Raw genomic sequence first — 6,970 nt, 5'->3', positions numbered from 1 at the left:
CTGAAAAAGAGGAAGGCTCAATTTACAACCGCATAATTCAGAAAATCAGTATTTTATGAGACAAATTTTATTCAAAAAATTACTTCATTATTTCTAGATCAATGAGAAGGCCTGTAATAAGACATGGGTTCAACTCATGATAGAAATGACATATTACCTTGTTTCAAGAGATCATTCAGTGACTGATACACTGCAGAAGCCAGAAATAATAAATAAGTGGTTTCACAACATTCAAGTTAGAACCAGACAACACATTCCAGATCTGCGTCTTCTAACCAATTTCATTAGAGTCAGCGGCTCTTGGCTTTTGCTTTGGTCTCAGCTGGAGTCAGATATCCCATCTCTCCTGATAAACCGTAACTTACTAAAATCCATTCTATCTTTAATATAGGCTCCACTTTGGTGTTGTTTGGTTTGGGTTTTTTTTTTTGTTTTGTTTTGTTTTGTTTTGTTTTGTTTTCTGTGAGGGGGTGATTAGGGGATTTTTGTTTTGGTTTGGGTTTTTTTTTTCATTTATTCCCACCCCCACTACCATCCCCCATGCCCCCACCCCCCCCTCCGAGGTTAACATAATGGGACACAACCATCCAAAGCTTTCATCCTCTGGAAAACAGCACAAATACATACTATCTCTCCTTGTCATACCAATCTAGCACATCTTGTACTCCAACATTTTTGACTAGTCAGTTTCTTTAATAAGCATGATTTGTATAGATTTGTATGTGTGACTCTCGTCATTGATGCAGTGGTCATCATTTCTTTTGCCAGAGGGATGGAGATATGTATGTCATTTGGTTCCAAAGAAAACTCATCTATTGTGGTGTTATTAACACAGGAAAACAAAAAACAAACCAACCAAAAAACCCAAAACCCCACAAAAAACCAAAGCCAAGTCAAAACAATAATCATGTTAACTTACCTAAACAATAGAAATACTTGTGCTGAGAAATTCCTAAACAGCACAAACAGGCCTTGAATCAATATGGCCACTGGGTGTCATTGTTTACTCCACCATGTAACATAAATCTCTGTAAACATGAAATGCAGTGGATGTAGTCAACTCTAGTCCATCATTGTTTGAAATTTGTATCTATTAATTAATTAGCTAATGTCCTGGTTTCAGCTGGGATGGAGTTAGTTTCCTTGTTAGCAGCTGGTGCAGTGCTGTGTTTTGGATTTGGTGTAAGAATAATATTGATAGGACATTGATGTTTTTAGTTGTTGCTGAGTAATGTTTATGCTAAATCAAGGACTTTTCAGTTCCTTGGGCCCTGCCAGCGAGAGGGCTGGAGGGGCACTGGAAACTGGGAGGGGACACAGCCAGGACAGGTGACCCGAACTAGCCAGAGGGATATTCCAAACTGAGGGAAGAACAGGGAAGTTGGGAACATTTGGCATTGTGGCGTTTGTCTTCCCGAGTAACCGTTATGTGTGATGGAGCCCGGCTTTCCTGGGCATGGCTGAACACCTGCCTGCCCATGGGAAGTGGTGAATGAATTCCTTGCTTTGCTTTGCTTGAGTGAGTGGCTTTTGCTTTACCTATTAAATTGTTCTTATATCAACGCTCGAGTTTTAAATTCTTTTCCAGTTCTCCTCCCCATCCCTCTGGGTGAGGGAGAATGAGCGAGCAGCTGCGTGGGGCTTGGCTACTGACCAGGGTTAAACCATGACACTTAGGAGTAAAGACTTTTTTTTTTTTTCTTTACAAAGGATAATTATGGCCATATTAAAATGTCTTTTATCTTATTTTATCTTGTCCAATTTTGGAAGTTTGTTATATACACGTCTGCTACTTATTTTTTAAAAGAACAGCAAACAGCTCTTTTTATAAATACATTAAATTTATTGTTGAAAAGAATGACACTAGATCAATGATACTGCAATTGTATAGCTCACAGATCAGACACACTAAGCTGCTGCTGATATAAACTTTTATTCTCCTCATGGCAATTATCCTTTTTTAAGAGAAGCTGACTAACGAAGGTTTATCTCTATTCACAGTATTATACATTAATTTGAATTAATTAATTTATTTATTTAATTAAATAATTACTATTGAAAAGTCTGGCTAGATATTGAAGTCAGCATGATGAAGTAAGTATGTTTATTTTCCCACTGACCAATCATGAGTAAAATACAACATGGTTAGCCTTTCAGCTAGCGGTTACTTTGTGGAATCATAGTTTCATAGAATGGTTTGGGTTGGAAGGGATCTGAAAGATCATCTAGTTTCAATCCCCTGCCATGGGCAGGGACACCTGCCACTAGACCAGGTTTCTCAAAGCCCCAGCCAACCTTGCATTCAACGCTTCCATTAATGGAGCATCCACAGCTTCTCTGGGCAACCCATTCCAGTGTCTCACCACCCTCATGGTAAAAATGGCTTCCTAATCTCTGTTACTCTTTGTCCTATCACTAGATGTCCTTGCAAAAACTCCTCCATCTTTCTTGTGGGCCTCCTTTAGGTACTGGAAGGTGGCTAGAAGGTTTCCCTGGAGCCTTCTCTTCTCCAGGCTTAACAACCCCAACTCTCTCAGCCTGTCTTCATAGGAGAGGTGCTCCAGCCCTCTGATCATCTTTGTGGCCCTCCTCTGGACTTCATCCAACAGGTCCATGTCATTATGTGGAGGGCCCCAGAGCTGAATGCAGCACTCCAAGTGGCAAGTGCTCACAAGAGTATAGTGGAATGGGAGAATCATCTCCCTTGACTTGATGGTTATGCTTCTTTTGATGAAGCCCAGGATTAGGTTGGCCTTCTGAGCTGCAAGTGAAGGTTGTCAGGCCACGCTGAACTTTTCAAGCACCATCAACCCCAAATCTTTCTTTTTAGGGCTGTTCTCAATCCATTCTCCACCCAGCTGGTATTGATACTGGGGGTTGCCCTGACCCAGGTGCAGGACCTTGCACTTGGCCTTGTTGAATGGGGCTCACTCAGGCCCACCTCTTGAGCCTATCAAGGTCTCCCTGGACATCATCCCTTCTCTCTAGATTGTCAGCTGCACCAGTCAGCTTGATATCATCAGCAAATTGGCTGAGGGTGTGCTCCATTCTACTGTCCATATTGCCAGTACAGACTCCTGAGGAATGCCACTTGTCACTGGTCTCTAGTGTTTAATGGATTTACTAAATCTATGTTGAGCTAGAAGTCTTGGGAAGCATCACGTCAATTAAATCAGCTCCTTTCCACTGTGTTCAACAGGGTTAGTAGCAGATTGCTAGGTAGACCAGATCATAAATGGAAAGGATAATTCAGTCTCCAGAGCCATTCAGTCTCTGCTCAGAAAGCCAACCTGAGTGACGACAGTTTAGCAGCTGAAGCATGAGTAGATTGGAGTACCTGGATTCTTCTGCCTGCTGCACAGTGTATTTGTAATATGTATTGTGTGCTGTTCTGCATTAGTCAACAGTTGCCAACATTCAGCGCTTTATGACATCTGAAATGCACCTCATACTTGCACAAATAAATAATTAGAGCACTTCAGGTCATTTGCTCACTTAAAGTGGCAACTGTTGATTTTCAAATGGCTGTGAGAATATTTCATAGTTGGTTTTGTGGTTGTCAAAAGGTAAATTCTCACAAAACATGAGAAAGCCAAAGGCTTGAAATACTTATAGTTAAAGAGAGCAAATGAAAAACTGAAAAAAAAAGAATTAAAAGTATAAATTAAATAGAATGGTAATGAGAATATTACTCCTATCTTTACATTTTAAATTTATCAGTGCCAGAATATTTTATCATAATAAATGAATGTCATTCCTTTGCTATACCTAAAGAAAAAGGGATCTGATAAACTGAGCTGTCTTAAGAAATAAGGCCAGGACAAAGCACAGCCCTCTTCTCCTGACTGCCAATTTCATGCTCCATCTCCAGGACTGTGGTGTCTCTGAAGGCCAATGATGAGTTGGTTCAGATGATGCAAACACTGAAAGCCTTGATAGCCGGAGAGAGAGATTAATGAAGCTGAGAGAATACGAAGGGCAGAATGACGCCAAAAAGTACAAACCAAGAGGTCTAGCCCAAGGTATTCATTTAGCAAAGGCTGTGTGTCTGAGATAATATTTTTGTCTACTTATTTTCTCATGAAATTATGGGTCAATCTGTATACACAGAAAAACACATTTTAAATTAATTTTGAATTACTTCCTTTGCAGAGGTTTCCTTTTAATTTGAAGACACTCCCACCATAATTTTCTTTTTTTCTCTCACTGGAAGCAAGAGGTTTTGTTTTTGTTTTTAACTAAACATATTGTTTATCATTAGTTTCCTTTTTAATTTTTAATTTATTTGCATGTCTAAATATGAAGGCTGGAAAGAGGTATGGATATATAATTTCAGTTCTTTTAAAGATAAACTACATTAAATTATTTATGGTTTCCCTCACTTTAGCTGGTTCTTGATACTGTTCTTGAATCTTTGGCCATACTTCTGGAGGCAGTCCTTTTCAAGGAAGAAAGCGCCTTCAAGCTTAGGAACATTCAGTGTTACTGTCATTTTATTGTCACCAGACATTAGGAGCCCTTTAATGTTTCTCCGTATCTGTTTTTCTCACAGCTCTACACTCTAGGGAATACACTTGAGAATAAGGGACATGTTTAAACCAGTTATATATTAAAGAATAAAGGCTTTAACTCCTTCATTGTATTGAATCAGTCTCTGATTAGAAATCGAAGGATTGAAAAATATTTGTGAGATTGTGAATCTTCTGTCAATTTTAGAACAAAGTTCTAGATATTTCTGAGAAAAGCTTAAAAAAGCAACTCTCACCTGCTCAGCTCCATGTGGACCTCCTTTCTGCTGTACAGAAGATGGTTCAGAGAAACTCTTAGCTCTCTCCTCCCTACCTTCTGTAGCCCCAGACTAATTATAGATGCTTCCATCAATTACTCTTAAAAAGCTACTATCTAGAAGACAGCAAATTTCTGTCTGAAGAAGAACAGTACTGATACAAATTTTAAATGTTGAATGAACATGTACTTTGTATGTACTTTGTGTATGTACTTTGGTGAGCCAATGTAGAATTTGACAGAGTACTCCTGGGTTTAATGAAACTATCCAAGTCAGTACTATGAATTATCTCATCTGAAAGATGACTTGAGTAATTTTACCTTTTTAAAGGAAAAATCTGGAAAGTCAAAGCCAGACATATACAAACACACATATCTTAGAAAAATAAAAAAGAGACAAATAGCTGTTGCTACAGTAATACTGAAGACTAAGTTCATGTAATAAGAATAGATAATGGTCACTATATTCCAGAACATATTAACAAAAAGGAAAAATATGATTTAGTATACTGTACTACAGTCAGAAAGATTATCTCAGCAATAAGCAGAATATCTGATCTGTCTTCATCAGCTAGACATGTTCAGTCATCTCTGAATTATTGTTTTACCAAATGAAAAGTCACCAAGTGCTTTCAACAGCATCTGACCTGGAAACACTGGACTGATGGTGCTGCAGTTCACCTGCAGCTGAGCTTCTGAAGAGTTGTTTTCTGTCAGTATGGACTAAAGATCCATACAGACATCTTTGTGCAATCCTCAGTGGAATTTTCATTTTACTCCCAGACATTAAAACAACTGATGGTGGGCACGTAACAACTGCCATTAGTGTTCTGTGTCATCTATGACCTACCTAATGAGTAAAAGTACAATATGCTATGAATGCTTTAAATATAAGCAAAAGCTTTTGTAGTGTTGCACCATTTCATCTTCACACTCTGCTGCTGCTCCCTGAGCATGGCACATGCAAATACTTAAATGCTGCTTTCTTTAATTTTTCACTCATCAGATCATTTAAAAGTACACAGGAGACACTTAGTCTGGCAGCTCTGCAAATGAAGAATAGATTTTTTTTTTCCATGCCAGCTTAAAGTGTTTGTCATGGATAATGATTGAAATACCAGGCCCTTGGAAAATCTTGGTTTTTTATAAATGCACACTTTTAAAACTAATCTTCATCTCAACGTGTCTGAGAGTATGTGTGTATCTGAACATGTGTGCATTAGTTAATGAAAAGATAATGTAAAAGTCTGGCTAACTATTCTTTTGGTTCACGTATGTGTATGTATAAAGATGTTTATGCATATATTTTTTGCCATTAGCATCCTTTTTGAGTTTTATTATCCCACCAAAATGCTGTTAGCTTGTATTTCCTTCACAAACATAAAATTTAATCCCTTAAAAGAATATAAGAAATGTTGTCTTTCTTCTTCTCCCTCCCTCCCTCCCTCCCTCTCGCCCTCCCGCCCTCCCTTCCTCACTTGTAATACACTTATCTTCTTGTTTTATAACATCTCTGCACTGTTCTCTTTGGTCTTAGAAAGTAGGTATTAGACATTTGCTACCATTGTACGATTAAAGTTATGATTTCTAAACTAGTATAGCCTTTGTAGCCATAGCCCTTCATCCTCTGCAAAAGGACAGGTCTGAGAAACCCCAAGTAAAATCGTTTAAATCCAGTCTTACCTTCTGAAATAGAAATCCAGGAATCTGAAAACAATGATTTTGGCAAGGTCATACTAGTCTACTTTGCCTTTCTGTCCTGCAAAAAGTTGAGGTTGCAATAACTGCATTACAACTTGCTTCATAGAGTGCAAAAGGCATGCAATGGATACCAGAACTGAGGAAATATAATGAAAATTTATGGTGGGTAAAGCTGGTTGCACCACTTTTACAAAAGTGATCCAGAGAACCCTAACCACTGTAAATGATTCTCCCAGTCTACTCTTGAAAAATATATTTGGTGTATATTTTGTTTCTGAGTTCCTTTAATGTCAAATAGATACTCTCAATGAGCAAACATAGGATCTGACAGACCTTCAATGAAATAATCAGTAAGCTATGAAATTAATTTCCCATTAATAAAAAATATAATAAAGTAAAAATATCACAAAGTTACAGACTGGTGGTCTCACTTCTTTGTAAACCCTTAAGCTTAATGGAAATGGTAGATCTTGAAACAAAATTT

At 38.0% G+C, this 6,970-nt stretch overlaps 1 long non-coding RNA gene across 1 annotated transcript in view; it reads right to left on the bottom strand.

Annotated features, from left to right (window-relative positions):
- The window catches only part of LOC308059781, an 81,336-nt gene that overhangs the window by 51,524 nt on the left and 22,842 nt on the right, over positions 1-6,970 (bottom strand). The window contains exon 1 of the long non-coding RNA XR_013926399.1: positions 920-6,970. This exon is cut by the window's right edge and continues 22,842 nt beyond it. This is a non-coding gene — a long non-coding RNA (uncharacterized lncRNA). The remainder of the gene's footprint in view (positions 1-919) is intronic.

The sequence above is a fragment of the Falco punctatus genome, assembly GCF_963210335.1.
Source record: "Falco punctatus genome assembly, chromosome: 2".
Lineage (NCBI taxonomy): Eukaryota > Metazoa > Chordata > Aves > Falconiformes > Falconidae > Falco > Falco punctatus.
The sequence above is the reverse complement of the archived record's forward strand: the minus strand, read 5'-3'. Positions and strand labels throughout refer to the sequence as shown.